Below are 18,534 nucleotides of genomic sequence, written 5' to 3' on the forward strand. Positions count from 1 at the left end.
AGGAAACATTAGTAATTTGCTCTTGGCTACTACCAGGCTACTACTAGTGCAAGTCTGACCACAGATGCTAGTAGCCAGGGAGCATTCTGGTCTTTCTCTCAACAGAAGCAAAACTGTAGGACTAATCCTAGGCTGGTTCTGAGAAATGGGTTGCAAGCTGTCCAGCAAAAACTCTTCTCATGCCAAATGATACAGAGGTTCATAGGCCTATTGAAGTAACCTCTGAGGTACACTCAGTGGTGCATTCAACACTTAATCACATTAGAGCAGTGCATTAATCTGTACATTGTCGCAAAATAGCAACCAGACCAATCTGCAAAGTCACACAAAAGTGTGTGGGTATTCAGACACACACACACACACACACACACACACACACACACACACACATACACACACACACACACACACACACACTCACACTCACACACACACACACACACACACACACACACACACACACGCACACACACACACACTCACACACTCACACACATGCACACACACACGCACCCACACACACTCACACTCACACACACACACACACACACACACACACACACACACACACACACACACACACACACACACACACACACACACACACACACACACACACACACACACACTGCACTGCAGTCAGAAATGGTTAGGAATCAATATCCCTCTGCTCATTTTCATTCCAGGAGCAAAACAGTAGCAGTAAACCAAGGCGCAGCTATGGGGTCCCCATGTGGTGCTACAGTAGCTAACCTATTCATGGCCTACTGGGAGGTTGACAATATTCTTAAGGATGTTAATACAATGAACCGCATTAAGTTCTACACAAGATACCTGGATGATATTTTCATCCTTTTTGATGGCGATGAGACACTAGCAAATGAATTTGTTTCTTCCATTAACAATACAACCGAATTTTTAAAATTTACATCAAAATTCTCAGAGCTAAGCACTGACTACCTTGATGTTCACTTGTATAAAGAAGTTAATAATTGTGAATATTCTTCAAAGATATACAGAAAACCAACTTACTGCAACTCCTTTTTACATTACAACAGCTGCCACCCATTCAAGCAAAAGAAGGCTATCATAAAGGGACAGCTAATTCGAGCAGCCAGGATGTGCAGTAATGAGACACTATTCCAAGAAGAATGTAAAATCTTGGAAGTAATGTTCACTAACAGAGGATACCCAAATACTTTATTTGAAGAAATACTGGATGAGATCAACAATAAAAGAAGGGAAGGCCAACTTCTACCCTTACTTCCACATAAAATTTTAAGTGGACAAGAGAAGGATTTAGAAGTTAATCCGAGGGTTGGGGAGAATATATCCTTTCTTAGGGCAACCTCAACACTGAGATAACAGGGACCTCGTTTGTAAATAGTTTCATCACAAACTACAGTATTGACTCGAGGAAGATTCAAATTATACTTTATAAAAATTGGTACTATATAACAAATAATGAGGAACTCATGGACAAGTTAGGCACAAAACCTCTGATAGCATATAGGAGAGGCAATAATTTGAAAACTTTGCTAGAAAGAAGTAAACAGACGGAGCTAATGACTAGAACAAAAGGCTGTTTTCAGTGTGGGGCATGTAACTATTGCCATCTTGTGAAGGCTTCCAATTCCTTTGTAATACGTAATAAAAAGTACCACATTACACATAAACTTAACTGTGATTCTAGATCCATAGTTTATTTAGCTAAGTGTAACTGCTGTAAAGCACTTTATATAGGCAAGTCTGACCGGAGACTACGGGACAGGCTGTACCAACATGATTATGCCATAAGGAAACTAAAAAAAGAAAACGCTCTAGCTAAACATGTAATGAAACATCAAGGACATAGCTTTCATTTCATTGCACTTGACCAGGTCAAGAAAACAGAAAGAGGGGGCCCAGTACCCCTCTTTTTGGAGAATAAGGAGCTAGAATGGCAAATATTACTAGACTCATTTTCGTACCCAGGTTTGAATGAACACTGCAACATAGCTTGTGTCCTGAAAATGAGGAGCTATAAAAGATAACTCCTTTACCTTTGCCTTACTCCATTTTCCACTTCATTTTACTTTAATAGTAATTTGTAGTATATACACTTTTTACTACTTTTAAGATTCATACTTAGCAAGGCTTCTAACTATAGTTGTCGGTAGAGATCTCACTAGATATTTTTTACAAACACTTTTTACAAACATTTTTTACAAACACTTTTATATGTAGATCTGTCATGCACTGCTTTTAGACTGCTTTTATTGTGCATACACTTCTTATACATTTGCATGTTTTTAATGCATATTTGCTTGGTATATGAATGTAACAAATTGCTGAAGCACTAATGTTTTATGGTTTCCAACTGTTTTAAAAGTATGAAACTACATACTTTTGAGAATGCTCCTAAACAGAGCTTTTACTCCCTGAATTTACTTTTGCAAGAAATGCTGCTAACACGCCTTCATTGTGACTGCATTACTAATTAAGGCGAGGGTGTGTTGTATAAAAACCTGACTTGATACTGCATTTTACTTTTGCCTCTGATGAAGCTGTAGTTTTAACCACAGCGAAAATGCTTGTTTTAATAATAAAGTGCGTTAAGGTTTTTTCTGACTTCAGTGTGGCTTTATACGTGTAAGTGGATTCTATTTAAAGTGTTGCAGCTTGTACAGCAAACAGCATCCACAACAAGGACTTTAACATTTTTTTGGGCTTCACGGTGCTTGTCCGGACTGCTTTTGTGTATTTTACTGGTTTCTGTTTGTTTGCTTTAACTCTGAGATCACACTACAGTGGGGTAAAGGGCAATCTCACAGCAATGGCCAACCGATTTTTTTCCCTAGGAAAAAAAATTGGTGACCTGGCCATTCGCATTAGTGGGTTTTCATGATTTGAAGTTTGATCTTGCTATATTTGCTGGAAACAGCTTTCAGAAAAATAATATAGACCCCTCCAGCTGGGGATTAACCCATATGTCACTAGATGGGTAGCCAACTGGCTCACCAACAGAATGCACACTGTCAAAGTTGGGGAGTCCAACTCCACTAGTAGACCAGTTACCAGTGGGGTACCAAAAGGATATGTGCTAGGTCCTCTACTGTTTGGAATCTGTTTCTCTGAAGTCCAGGTGAAAATAGATGGCCTGTGGCTTGCAAAGTTTGCAGATGACGCATTCTATGAACACCTTCAGGAATGCATGGATCATGCAATCCCAAATAAAACCAAGACCCAATCCTCCAAAGGCAGGCGTCCTGTCTGGTGGACCCCAGCCATAAACAAACTATACAATAGAAGGAAGAAGCTACTACATGACAGAGCAAAATCCCAAAAAGGGAAAGGCATCTCTGATCAGTATTAGCAAAAAACTACTGGCATTCATAAAATCGTCTAAGGCCATCTTTGAGAGAAAAATTGCACAGGACACTAAGGATAATCACAAGGCTTTCTTTAGTTATGTTAGGAACCTGGGTGGGAATTCCCAGATATGCTCAGAATTAGTCCAAAATGACAAAAAATACACCAAACCCACAGACATTGCCAACATCTTAGCTGACAGGTTCAGCGTAAACTTCTCCCCCCCCCCACCAAAAGGGCAAATATCTATCCCAGCAGAGTGCTGCCCCCCTGACATCTCAGATGCTCAGGTAAGAGCCGCCGTCGCCAAAGCAAAAAACACAGCATCAATGGGACCAGACAGTGTCCCGGACTGCATCCTACATGAACTCCAAGAAGAGCTAAACCCAAACATAAAACTGCTGTTCAATCTCAGCCTTACTACAGGATATGTACCCAAAGAGTGGCGTACAGCAACAGTGGTCCCTCTCCACAAAGGTGGTGCCTCAACGGATCCTGGAAACTATCACCCCATAAGCCTGACTAGCTTGGTCTGCAAAGCTATGGAAAGGATCATCATGGACCTCATAAATAAAGATATTGGGGACTTACAGACACTGGATCCTACCCAGTTTGGCTTTGTTAAGGGCAGATCCTGCCTCTTAAACCTGGTCAATTTCTTTGAAACAGTCACCAAGGCCATTGATGAGGGGAAGGTAGACCACACAACCTACCTGGGCCTTGCAAAAGCCTTCGATACAATACCCTACTCGGGCATTATAGATAAGCTCACCAGCTTAAATATAAACCCCTATGTCACTAGATGGGTTGCAAACTGGCTCAAGGACAGAACCCACATGGTTAGAATTGCTGGAGCCATGTCAGACTTCAAACCAGTTACAAGTGGCGTCCCACAAGGCTAAGTCCTGGGACCTCTCTTGTTTGGTATATATTCTCGGAGGTACAGGCCAACATGGAAGGACTTTGGCTGACCAAGTTTGCAGATGACTGGAAACTAGGCGCCATAATCGACTCTCCAGCCGACAGGCATCCTACAAAAGGGCCTTATAGAAACAGACAACTGGTGCCAGAGCCATGGCCTCAAGCTAAACGATAAAAAGTGTGTTGTCATCCCCTTTGGCAAAAACAAAGTGCCCACAAATTACCACATAGGTGGTAGTCCATTAAGTACAGAAGAAGTAATTAGGGACCTGAGGACCCAAGTTGATAGCAGTCTCTCATTTGAAAACCACGTGGCCAAAGTGGTTAGAAAAAAATTTTATATAGCCCGCCTAATCATGAAGGGATTCACATTTAGATCATGGGAGGTCATCGTGCCTCTTTACTCATCCCTCATCAGGCCCATAATTGAGTACAATGCCCCTTTTGGGATGTACCTTACCAGACACCTGCAGCAACTGGAAAGACCCCAAAAGTACCTCACCAAGAGGATCAAAGGGCTCAAACAGATGCCATATGCTGCCCGGTTAAAGAAACTTCAGCTCTACTCAGTGGCATACCGCCTGCTCAGAGGCGATCTGTGCCTGATGTATAAAGCCATGTCCAACCCGGAATTAATGGACATGCTGCACCTCAGAAAATCCAAATCCCATCGAGCTACGCTCAAGAGACTTGAACCTCAGCACTGAAATAAATAGGACATGCTGGAGGGACAGATTCATAACCCAGAGGCTCCCTCCACTCTGGAATAAAATCCCAGTCAAGGTTAGGCAGAGTCCCTCATTGACTCTCTTCAAGAGGAATCTTGATGAGTGGATGGGAGATCATAGGTTTACCCCGGGTATCACTTCTGTGTCACTGTTAGACAGAGGCACAGTATACTAACCTCGAAAAAGGGCATAGCAAAATTCATTTAAAATGGGTGGCGAAAGCCAAACACACTCTGGCTAGGCTTATAAATGCCCTAGGGCAGATAGCCTAGTATGAACCTATGAACCTATGAACAAAAACTAAATGCAATAGAATGCCTCATTGTCCCCTTTGGTAAAGAAGTAGCCCTTGCTAATTATGATATAGATAACACCTCTCTAACCTCAAACCCAGTGGTGAGAGACTTTGGAATACAGGTTGATAGCAATCTGCACTTCAATCACCATGTGTCCATAGTGGTAAGGAAGGCCTTGTACATTGCACCTAATAAATAAGGGCATCACATCCAAGACTAAGGAGGTTATAACTCCACTGTACTTGACCATTATCAGACCACTAATCGAGTACAATGCTCCCTTCTGTATGTACCTCACAAGACACCTACAGCAACTGGATAGACCACAGTGGTATCTAGCCAAGAGAATCCAGGGCATCCGTAACATGTCATACATGAAAAGACTGAAAGCCCTTTCACTGTACACTGTATCATACAGGCTCCTGAGAGGTGACCTGTGCCTGGGCTATAAAGCAGTCTCTAACCCTGCCCTAATGGAAATGATACACATCCGCAAATCAAATGGGACAAAACTCACTTGCTCCAGGGATCTCAACTTAGTCTGTGACATTAACAGAACATGTTGGAGAGACAGATATATCTCCCGGAGATTGACACTCCTCTTGGATAAGCTCCCACTTCATGTGAAGCAGAGCTCCTCAATGACCCTTGACAGTTTGATGGGCGATGGCAAATTCACCAGGGGGGTGGCACCCATGTCTCTCATGGAGAGGGCAGTAGGTGCCGATCATAGAATCTCTCTAACAGTGACCATTTAACTATGGTCAATTAGGTTCAATGTGTTTTTTTTTTTAACATGGCTAGGCTTGTAAAGTTCCAAGGGCCATTAGCCTAGTAAACTTCTATGAACCTATGTATATCTAGTGGTTGAGAAGTTATGAGAAGGAGGGTAACTGATGTTTTATTAGTCTATAAGGAGGGCATTCCTAAAATGATAATTTTCAATAATATAAGCAGATGAGATAAGACTTGGAAGAACATCTAAAGTAAGATTTACATAAGGGGCAGGCAGATCAAGCAGTACTGACTTTAGAATTACAACAAGGAGAGAGTGGGCATGAAGAAGAAAACTCCAAAGGGGTCACAGGGCAACTTTATCTGTTGCTTACACAGATTAAACCTTACCCTAAAGAAAAATGCTACTTTTCATCTCCTTGTACACCTCAGATAGGGTTAATCCATTTGTAGTTAAAGAATGCAACAGAATTGTTACAAACTTCTCCTAATCAAAGACTAAAAAAAAAAACCTCTAAGGAAAAACGACATGAAATTAAAAGAAACAGCAATAAAACTAGATCAGAAGACAAGAACCTGTGTAAATATGCAAAATGTAAACCAAAACGTCTAAAATGGTCACAAAGCAGCTTTACTTGAAAGCATATAGCATGCACAAATTAAACATTATACTGTTCTGCTTCCTTTAAAAAAAATGGTATTGTTCCGTTCCTCCCACAGTTCAGACAGAATTAATTCCTTTGCCATTAAAGAATGTAACACAAATGTTTGCTGACCCTTACCAAGTATTTTTTTCTAAAACCCCAATAAAAAAATTAAAGGAAAAAACATTAGCAAACTGCAATAAACCAAGAGTTAAAGAAAATAAACACATGTATGCCAACTATAAACCAGGAAATCAAGCGGATCACAGAGCAGATTTACACAGCAATTTACTCAGATTAAATCTTGTGATGTTCTGCTTACCTTAAATAAAACAGATACTTCTGAGCTTCTCAATTTAGACAGAATTAATCATTTTACAGTCAATGCAATGCAAATGTTTTCTAACAAACTCCAGACCTAGCCAAGAACTTTATTTTAAAACCCCAAGAGAGAAAAAAGACAAGAAGCAATGTAAATGTGCAAATCATAATCCAAAAATTCCAGAATGGTCACAGATCGGCTATATCTAGCAGGCCACACAGATTAATTTTTGCCCTGTTTTGCTTACCTAAAATAAACCTGTTACTTTTCAGCGCCTCCAACAGTTTGTGTTGAGTTATTTCCTTTGCAAGTCAGCAAACTAAAATATATAGTAAGTCTTAAAGTGTTGCCTCAGTTTAATATGTAACCAAAGTACTATGGTAGGACTCTGCTTTCCTAAAATGGAAAACAAGAGCTGTATAATCCAATAACAAAAATGGTTAAACTGAGATGAATTAAAGAACATCTGCAAAATTAGTGTACCACTAGCAGTCTCAAGGACCAAAACCATAACTGTCTTCAAAGGTCAGCAGTCCTTTTTTATTGATGATATATTAACTCATTAACACCAATGTGTTATGGAATGTCACACCTCTAGTGCCTACTCACATCCTGCATTGCAGAACATTTTTTTAAAAAATAAACTTAAAAAGCATAAGATAAACAAATATAAATATTGTGTGAACAATAAAATCTATTAAAACTGTACAAACAGCAAAATTATTAATAAAAAGTATTCTTTACAGTGATAATAGTGCATTCATAGCCTTTTCCATAAATAGTGTAATATACAATGCACACAACCCCCAAATTATATTTTACTTAAGCTTTCACAAATGCATTTTCATATCTTGAAAGCTGTACAACCTAGACGTATATTGCTAGATGTTTTTGTTAACCAGATATAAGCTTTCACATGACAGGAAGCAATTCCTCTATAAGTGCATGTTTATTGTGATATTTGCAGAAATTTGAAAATATATGTTTAACTGTAGAATTAGTAATGCAGATAATACAGGATATCTCTTTGCTTGACGTGGAAAGGGAGTCTATTCCACAGAAGGGAGAATCTCTGGGACACAAATCTGTCCCACCAACAAGTCCTATTGATGTCACAGGCCAGGTTGAGGTCGCGAGTGTGGGTTATTTGAGTGAAGATTGATTTGCAGATATGCCGCAGTCCCATCCAGCTGGGGTCTGAGATTGCTTTGTATGCCAGACAGGTCACCTCTGAGGAGTCTGTATGAGACTGAGTAGAGAGACAGGGCTTTTAGTCTATCTGTGTAGGGTAGATGTTTGAGGCCATGGATTCTCCTGGTGAGGAACCTCTGTGGTCTCTCCAGCTGCTAAATGTGCTTTGTAAGGTGCATGCTGAAAGGGGCATTGTACTCAATAATGGGTCTTATAAGGGAAGTACACAGGGTTGCTATGACCTCCTTATCTCTGGATAAGATACTCTTACTAATAAGGTGGGCCATGCAGAAAGCTTTCCGTACAATGGAGGCAGTATGGTGGTCAAAAGTCAGTTTGCTATCAACCTGGGTGCCCAGGTCCCTCACAACCGATTGCGTGCTTAGGACCTTGTAATTAATGTGATAATTTGTGGAGACGTCAGTTTCCCAAAAGGGGATGATGATGCATTTGTTTGGCATTCAGTTTGAGGCCATGTTTCTGGCACCAGTCATTTGTTTGAGTGAGACCCTCTTAGAGGATGTCCACATCGTTAGGGGAATTGATGACAACACCCAGCTTGCAGTCATCTGCAAATTTCATCAGCCACAACCCAGTGGTTTTGGCCTGCATTTCAGAAAAGTATATCCCAGATAACAGAGGCCCCAAGACCAATCCCTGGACTATACCACTCATTACGGGTCTACTGCTAGAGGTAGCTTCCCCTGTTTTGACTAAGTGAGTTCTATCAGTGAGCCAGTTTGCTACCCATCTGGTAACATACAGATTGATGCCTAGTTGAGAGAGTTTATCTATTATACCTGCATGGGGAATAGTATTGAAGGCTTTGGCCAGGTCAAGGTAGGCGGTGTGCACCGTCTTCCCCGTGACCATGGCTTTGGTGACTGTCTCAAACAGGCACGACCTCCTCCTGACAAAACCAAATTGTGTGGGATCAAGTGTTTGAAATTTGCCAATGTTCTTGTTAATGTGGTCCATGATAATCCTTTCCTTGGCCTTGCAGATCAGGCTAGTTAGACTGATCGGTCTATAATTTCCTGGATTGTTGGACACCTTTGTGCAAAGGGATGACAGTGGCTGTCCTCCACTCGGCTGGGATGAAGCCGGTACTCAGGCTTTGGTTGAACAGTTTGCCTAATGGTGCTGCAAGTTCCTGCCTGAGTTCATGTAGGATGCAGCCTGGGATTTTATCTGGTCCCATGGGGGCTGTATTTTTTGCCGTTGAAAGGGAAGTGATGACTTGTTCCTTAGAGATAAGGGGCAGGTGCTGGGGATGTCCTGATTTACTGATGGGGGTCAGAGGGGTGAAGTTTTCATTAATCTTTATGCCAGAAGGTTGGCTACATCTCTGGTGTCCTTGACCACCAGTTCTGAGCAGATCTGAGTGCTTCTTTTGAGATTGCAGACATATATGAAGAAGACCTTATGATTGTCTTTAGTAGATGTAGCAAGTTTGGACTCAAAGTTTGCTTTGGAGGATTTCACTAGTTTTCTTACTTGCTTGTTCAGGCTAAGGAGAGATTGCTGCCAAATAGGCACCTGCTCCTTCTTGGTCCTGGGCAGTAATTTTTTCCTTTTATTATAGTTTATTTATTGCAGATGTCCACCAGACAGGTTTACTTTTCCTTGAGGAGGAGGATTTTTTTTTCTGTTGGGTATTCCTGATTCCATGCAGCTACATAAGTACTCATATAGTGCTTTGGTGTAGGTTTGGACATATGTGCCAGTTTCTATGGAGGGAGAGGGGGCAATGAAACTGTTTATAATTTCCCTCAGGCGATTGTGATCAGCTTTAGAGAAGTTTTTTTTGTTTGACCCTAGGAGTGGCTGGGTTTGGGGAGATGGTGACTTCAAAAGTGATAACTTTATGTAAGGATCCTACCAGACAGGATGACACTGTAGGGATGCTACAGTGGTTACTCATGTTGGTTAATACCAAGTCCAAGATATTATCACCTCTTGTGGGGGTGTTGACCAGCTGATCCAAGGCATTTGCATTGATGAAATTAAGGAATTTCTGGGCATTTGTGTTTTGATAAGAGTAGTTCTTCCAGTCTGTGTTTGAATAGTCAGGGTAAAGGGTTGAATCTTGATAGATTTGAAGAGGTCCAAATAGATGGAGTGGGCATCTTGAGTCAAAGTTGGAGGCCTGTAGCGAGCTATCATTTGAAAAGGGGTCGTGTCAGTGGTTAACTGCACCTGGAGTTTGACCAGCCTGGAGTTATGTCTTTAATATATATTGCAACTCCACCTCCTTTTTTTTTGGTATCCATAGTTTGAGGTCTGAATGTATGATAGAATGAGTAAACTGGTTTGACTGGGGTGCTCTCCACAGCTTTGAACCAGGTTTCTGTGACTGCACAAATGTCAGCATCTTCCAGGTTTAAGAATGCTTACAATCAGTGCAGTTTCATGTTTAGACTCCTAGCATTTAGCAGCATGACCTTTAATTTGCGTTTTGATGATATTTTCATGTTGGTTGTTTTGATCTCATGGCATTGCCTAAAAAAGGAACTATGGTGGAGGCAAGAGCCTTTGCCAGAAGCCTGAAGCCGAAGGGAGACAGATGCAGGCCATCTTTGGCAACGCAGAGGCAAGAGCCTTTGCCAGAAGCCTGAAGCCCAAGGGAGACAGATGCAGGCCATCTTTGGCAAAGCATCGTGGTCTGTCGATCATGTATTCCCAGGTACTGGATCCCCTTGGAATGAAACCAGAAACTAAGCCAATTGTTAAAGTCAGTCATTTTCTGTTTGTATTGAGACATCATTCTGGGTGACGGTAGAATGCTGCTTAAGACTAGGAACATACCTGCCTGGGACACATATTCAGCAAGTTCGATCATGTCTGCCTTCATATAGTCCAGGGAGGTATGCCTCAAGTCATTTACACCAACATGGACTATGACAGAGTCATAAAAGTACCTGTTGAAAAACTTGAGTGAATGGATGATATGGCAGATTCTGGCACCTGACAAACAACTAATTGTGACTTTCTCCTTATTCGGCCTAGATTGGGGCACATCTGTGTCTCACAATGGAGTCGCCTATGACTAATATGCTGAGTTTATGTTTAGGTCTTAGTGGCTGTAGGACACAGGTGTGTGGACTATGTGTGGTGTATGTGGTGTGCAGTGGAGTTCGCATGTGTGTTTTCCTCGGAAGTCCTTTTGTTTGGGTATGTTTTTGTTGAGAACCTCCATATATGTTTGTGTTGACAATGTTCTCAGTGCCAGATATACTGGCTAGTGAGAGAGAGAGAGCGGTATATCTATCAAAAACAGTTTTCTTTAACAAAAGCTAAGGTTCACCTAATGTGTTGCAATGGTTTGCAAGTCATTTGTTTCTTGAAGTATTAAGTACAGAAATATTACTTATTTTCATAATTACTAATGAGCAATACTTCCAGTATAATGTGATGTAAACCATCATTTTCAGTGACTTGTCTTCTCTTCTCTCCCACATTGGTGTTTCATACCATATCCCTCAATAAAATGTACGTTTCTCAGTCATCAAGATGTGAACATAAATGTGAAAATATGAATAATGAGTGGCAAAGATTAGCTTCTCCACTGCAGGATGTCTTAGACTAACAATCATAGTGTCATTTTGTTAATAACTCTTTGCCCCTTTGCGTTGGTTATTAACTAAGATAAAGTTAGACCCCAAAAAAGTTCTGGATGCCTTAAGGAAGTGAAATAGAAGTATAGAAAAGATGTTATAGACATGAGTGAGTTAAGGTATCTTATCTTTGTCAAGTTTATTAGCTTTGTGGAGTAATGTAGGTCACTCTACCAGAACTACTGACCTGATCAGCAAAATGAAATGTTATTTCAGTTGTTTCAGCTATGCTTTTGTTCAGCACTGTTGAGATTTCTACAGGGTCAGCACCTGAACTAAGAGTGAGAGAGAGAGAGAGAGAGAGAGAGAAAATGTGTGTGTGTGTGTGTGTGTGTGTGTGTGTGTGTGTGTGTGTGTGTGTGTGTGTGTGTGTGTGTGTGCATATGTAAGTCAATGTACAGGGGTGAAGGACAGAGACAGCATGCTAGGCTTAGGTAAGTGCACAGCTTTGAATTTTAAAGTTAGTTGTAGTGTACATGCAAAGTAGTTAACAGTATGACAACTACTGTAGGAACCACAAAATATACAGTGGATTCCCAGTGTGAGTTTCATGTCTAATATTAGAAGGTGCGAAAGGCTGTAAGTAAACAGATAGTTGGTGTGACCTCAGTCTTATTTTATTCCCTCTCTGAGCTTCTGTTTCTTCTGGATCACATCACTAGGATGTTCTGCTGTATTGTGTGACAACTTTGTTTTTGAAAAAAGACTTGAGACATCAGATATCAAACTGCCTGAAAAAAATCCAGGGATGCACTGCATGCAAATATAACACTACATAACACGTTTGCCTATTAATTGTAAGCAGAAATTCTAGATTTCTCATATTATTTATTCCTTATAAAACTGTTGAGAGCTCATTAAGTTTTTGAGCTTCCAGTGCACAAAGATTATGGTAGTGGAATGTACAGCTGTATCGCTCAGTTGCACAACTGAATACTGATTTTCTCAAAATACACACACATGCACACACACACACACACACACACACACACACACACACACACACACACACACACACACACACACACACACACACACACACACACACACACACACACACACGCACACGCACACACGCACACACGCACACACACACACACACACACACATATCCACATCTGTATTTTCAGTCGTACTTTATAATATGTAACATTATGTCAGATTAATATCATTTTGATTTTCTCTTCATAAACATTTTCTGAATTAACCAAAAGTTTCATCTGAAGTAGTTTACTATATTTGCTCTTCAACCTGTGGGTCCTCGGATCCATATCAGATCCGACACGGCCTTATTTTCCAGCTACGGCTTTGAGCTCCATGCTCCTCCCCTTACCCATAATGCCCCTGTCTCCCTTTTCCCCCCAGATCTCATTTGCCACCTGAGAGGGAGCAGCATGGTCTGAGCTCCATTGTGGTAGTGTTACAGTGTAAAGAGTAAAATTTAACTTTTTTGGACTTTTCTAACTATCCTTTTCTCTCCTAACCTTTTCTATCCCTTCACGGGGTACTTTGTAGCTTGCTTCTTGCAGGCTTTTCTATCTTCTTCCCCTCTTCTCTTTCCTCATGGTAGTGTGTGTGTGTGTGTGTGTGTGTGTGTGTGTGTGTGTGTGTGTGTGTGTGTGTGTGTGTGTGTGTGTGTTTACTTTGAACCGGCTAAGGCATGGCGGACACCCCGAAGCCTGGTTTCAAAAGATGCAGAGAGTGTGGCCATAAGATTTTCCCGGTGAATGGCAACATTCTGTGCATGGTTTGTTTGGGGGTGGCTCCCCTCCAGTCCCACTGTCCTATTTGTGCTGGGTTTAACCCCAGAAAACTTAAGGACAGGTGGGACAAACTGATTGTCAAGGGCCTGTTGCCCTCCACTGCTGGGACAGACGTCCCACCTTACCCCGCTAAGAAAGCGGTGGCTGCTGCTTCGTCTTCCCCTTCCTCGGCATCTGGGACTCACCCTCCTGCCAAGAGGCCTGGGAAAGGGGATAAGGTCAAGAAGGACTGGTCTCGCAAGTGCTCCCTTGACCGTTCATTGGAGGCCAGCCCCCCACTGAAGGCTAAGCTTGTTTCCAGGCCAGTTTCACCTCAGCTCAGGTCCCCAAGGGTCTTCCCTGAGCCCGAGGTTCTAGTTAGCTGGTCGCCCCCTAGGCCTTTTCCCCACCGGCTTTCCCAGCCCACTTCAGCAGCGTCCTATCTGAAGTGGAGATGGACAAGATGATGCTGAGATTTATCTGCAATCAAATCCAGTTGGGAGTCTTGCCAGGGCCTTCTTCCACTGGAGCGGGCGCATTCTAACCAGTATTTAGACCTATCACTCCTTCTTTGATCTGACCTACGGTTTTGGAGTTGTTGGAGTCGAGGATGGTCAAAGTCGAGGGGTTGGCGCCGATGGTACTTTGTACCTCGACACCGGCCAGTGCCCTGAGTGTGTCAGATCTGACTAGATCAGATCCGAGCTCTTGGAGCCATAGCCTCAGGGTTGGATCCGAGGGGGTGCTCTCTGCTCCAAGCTTGTCAGAGGGAAGCATCCCCCTTGGTGTCTTGACCCCTAACGGCTCAGCTCTGACTCACCAGTCGGATTAGGGTGGAGCCGCTTCTGCTAGTTCAGCCCAGGAGGCCCATTCCCCCTCTGCATTTGACGTGATGGAAAGGATTCTCTCAGGGTCTAGGCCTCTAACTGTTTTGTCTTCAGAGTCCATCCAGACCACCCTGGTCTTAAGTGCAGGTCCGACCATCTTACCCACTCAGGGACAGCCAGTAGCCACAATTCCCCAGGATGTTCTGGCTTTCAAACAACTGCTTCTGAAACCTCCCCAGAGAGTCCCCCTGAGGACCCCCCCCCCACAAGCATAGATGTAAAAGGAGGCATTTGAACTCTCCTCCAGAGTCCCTCACACAAGACACGGACCTGGATGAAGGGAAGGTTACCCAAGATCACCCCTCGAGGATGTCTCCTTTGGAGACATCATGGAGATCCTCCACCAAAGACGGGGGTGGTCCACCCCAAAACCAACCTCTGAGAAGTCTGTGTTTCTAGAGGCATTCAGCTTGGGCTCATCTACCTCTTGGGTGTCCCTTCCTGCTGATCCACTTGTGGATTTGATGACATCTAGGGCATGGAATGACCTGGACACTGTAGAGCCAATACCCAAGCACTTGGACAAGGTCTTAAGCCCTCCCGCAGACAAATTACACTGGCACAAGGGGTCCCCTCTAGATACTATGCTGGTGGTGGTGACCACCAAGAAGGAACTCACCCAGGAGAGTTTCATGGTCCATCCGCCTGACCGAGAGTCAAGGATGTTGGATTATTTTGGGAAGCGAGTCTATGTTTCAGTGACCTTCTGCATGAGGGCGCTAAACTACATGGTGCATGTTATTCGACACCAGAAAGATCTGGTCAAGGAAGTCACGGAGTCAACCCCAAGGTCTATGTCAGCAGAGGACAGGAAGATGTTCAATGCATCAATGGCCACCCTAAAATCTGTAGCCAACACATCCATGCATTTGCTCTCCCATGCCTTGGAGGGAGCCGCACAGGCAGCGGAGTCAAGCGTTGCCACCTGGCTCCACTTATGTCAGTTCTCAGAGCCCTTCAAGATGTCTTTTACCAATGCTCCTTATGATGGTGCTGCGTTTTTTGGGAAGACAGTAAGAGAGACTGTAGTCCAGTGTGAGAAGGACAGGAAAACACTACTGTCAGAGTCCGCTTCTCACCGCCTCAAAGGTCCTTTTCCAGGAACCAGCAAGGCCAGAAGATGATGTGGTTCTGCAAGTGTCAGTCATTTTCCCGAGATGCTTAGGGCTCACCTTACCTCAGAGGCAGAGGGGGGATATGATAGATGCTGTCCTAGAGGCAGAGGGTATGCCAGGAATTTTGGGTTCCAAGAACCTTTCTCTGATAAACCCAGACAGCGACTCTGAGGGGCTGCCCAGCTGTCCATATCTGGAGACAATCGGGGATCATCTGTCACTTCACCCACTAGCATGGGAGTCCATCACTACAGATCAGCGGAGGTTGCGAGTCATATCCAGAGGATATTTCATCCCTTCAAGGATCTACCCTCTTCCAACAAGACCCTACTGGATGTCCCACCCACGCAGCAGGAAGAAGCAGCAGTGCAGGTAGACTCACTGCTGAGAAAGAGTCATCCAACTGGTCCCTCCAGACCAGTCTGGATCCGGGGTTTATTCCAGGTTCTTTTTAGTGCCTAAAAAGACAGGGGACCTCAGACCAATATTGGATCCGTTCCAATTGAACCTGTCAGTAACCAAGACAAAATTCCGGTCATGATTCAATCTATTCTGCCTTATCTGCAGGACAGAGACTGGATGTGCTTGATTGACCTCCAGGATGCATACTATCACATCAAGATGTACAGGCACTCCCGGAGGTTCCTTCACTTCTGGCTGGGAGCCAATCATTACCAATTTTGAGCCCTCCCTTTCAGTCTCATCACAGTCCCCAGGTGTTTACTAAGGTAATGGCAATAGTAGCGGCTCACCTGAGGCTTCAGGGCATTCGGGTCTTTCTGTACCTGGATTATTGGCTCTTTACCACCTCCTCACAACATTTACTATGTCAGGCCAGGGACTCCTTCCTTCAGCTCGCCAACAAGTTGGGCATTATGATCAATATGAACAAGTCTGCTCTTCACCCGGTTCAGATTGTAGATTTCATTGCAGCACGGCTGGACACAATACAATTAAAGGTGTTCCTCACCTCAGACAGAATACGCAGCTTGAGGCTACATATCTTACATTTTCTTCAGACCCATTTACTAACAGCTGAAGCAGTGTTAAGAGCTTTAAGTTCTATGGTGGCCACAATAAATCTTCTCCCCATGGCACGCCTTCATATGAGGGTACTGCAGTGGACTCGAGTGGTTCACTGGTCACTGTTAGACCTCCCTTTATTTTTTCCAGTGAGAATTTATAAAGAATGCAGGTACTCCCTTCGGTGATGAATTCAGTCCCTGGATCTCCTGAAGGGACATGCTTTCCAAACTCCTTTACCCCAAACCACGGTGACCATGGACGCTTCCCTACTTGGGTTGGGGGGGGCATTGCTCGGGAAGGACAGTCCAAGGCATGTGGTCCCTTTTTGAGACCTATCTGCACATCAGTGTTGTAGAGATGAGAGTGGTTCTTCTTGCGTTGCAGGCCCTCAGTGCTGATCTTCCTCTAGGAACAATTGCAATTCAGACAGACAACATGTCAGTGGTCTGGTATATCAACAAACATGGGGGAACCAAATCTTATCCCTTATGTCGAGAGACCATGAGAGTGTGGGAATGGGTGATCTCCACTGTCCGTTTTTAGTGGCAATGCACATCTCGGGATGGTCAAACATCTTAGCAGACAGGCTCAGCAGATCTATCCTGATGCCTTACAAGTGGTCTCTGCAGCCTTCAGTAGTGGAACAGATCTTCCTAGAGTGGGATCATCCTTGCTGCGATCTCTTTGCATCTCCATCCAATGAGAAATGCAGCGAGTTTTTCTCTCTGAACCCCCCGCCGGGAAAGCCCCCAGAGACACTTTGATTCATGCTTTGCATTCTTCATACATATCCTCCTCTTTCCCTCATGTCAAAGTTTCTGCAGAAAGCCTGAAGGCTGGGGAACACTGTCATCCTCATTGCCCCATGCTGGCCTCAACAGGTTTGGTTTCCCTTACTCAGGTCTCACCTAGTTGTTTCACCATGGACTTTGGATCCGGTCCTGGATCTGCTTTCCCATCCCTTGGGAATTCCTCATCCCAATCCGGCCAGTCTGAAGATCACTGCTTGGGTGCTGTGTTTCCCGTGATTCTTAGGACTCCCGGTCTGTCATCTCCTGTTAAATCCATTTTGGTGGCGGCTCATAAATCATCCACAAGAAAAGTTTATTTCAGTAAATGGAAATGTTTTTCTATCTGGGCCATTCAGTGGTCTTTGGACCCTTTCACTGCACCTCTTTCAGCGGTTTTAGATTTTCTAGCTAGCATTTTTCATCAAAGCACTAGTTCCTCAATGGTGAAAGTTCAGCTAGCCGCCATTTCTAATTTTCATGTTGGGGTGGACATGTCTTCATTGGCTTCTTCTAAACTTTGTAAAACCTTTCTCAAAGATTCCTTTCTTCTCAGACCCCTGGTTAAGGATCCCATTCCTCCGTGGGTCCTCACTTTGTTGTTGCAGGCATTGGTTTCTCCTCCCTTTGAGCCTGCAGCATCTGTGGATCTACAATTTTTGACCTGGAAAACTGCCTTCTTGGTTGCCATTACGTCCGCTAGAAGGGTGTTGGAGCTTCAAGCTCTTTCTATCAAAGTCCCTTACATGATCTTTCACAAGGATAGAGTGTCGCTATGCACTAACTCATCCTTCCATCCCAAGGTAGCCTCAGAGGCCAATATTAATCAGATTATTAATTTACCAGTATTTTTTCTGAACTACCAGAACAAAAGGGAATGCAAATTACATTTACTGGACGTACACAGGCAGTTGAGGTTTTATCTGCACAGGACTAAACCTTTCCGCAAGTCTGATCAACATTTTGTGTCCTATGCCAAGCCCTTCTTAGGTAAACCTGTCTCAAAAGTGACTATTGCTCGCTGGATTCCACAATGCGTTGGCCAGGATAGAGGTTTGTTTCATCCAGGAAGGATGAAGACTCATTCGATCCGATTTATGGCTATGTCAGCAGCTTTTTCGTTTAGAGTCTCTTTGGATGAGATTTGTTTAGCTGCTACTCGGGCCTCATC

The 18,534-nt window shown here is 43.3% G+C and overlaps 1 protein-coding gene across 3 annotated transcripts in view; it reads left to right on the plus strand.

Moving 5' to 3' along the window:
- TBXAS1 (thromboxane A synthase 1) overlaps positions 1 to 18,534 on the plus strand; it is a 2,652,798-nt gene that overhangs the window by 349,082 nt on the left and 2,285,182 nt on the right. The window lies entirely within an intron of this gene.

Source organism: Protopterus annectens, chromosome 11.part0, assembly GCF_019279795.1.
Source record: "Protopterus annectens isolate FY-2018-M chromosome 11.part0, PAN1.0, whole genome shotgun sequence".
Taxonomy (NCBI): Eukaryota; Metazoa; Chordata; order Ceratodontiformes; family Protopteridae; genus Protopterus; species Protopterus annectens.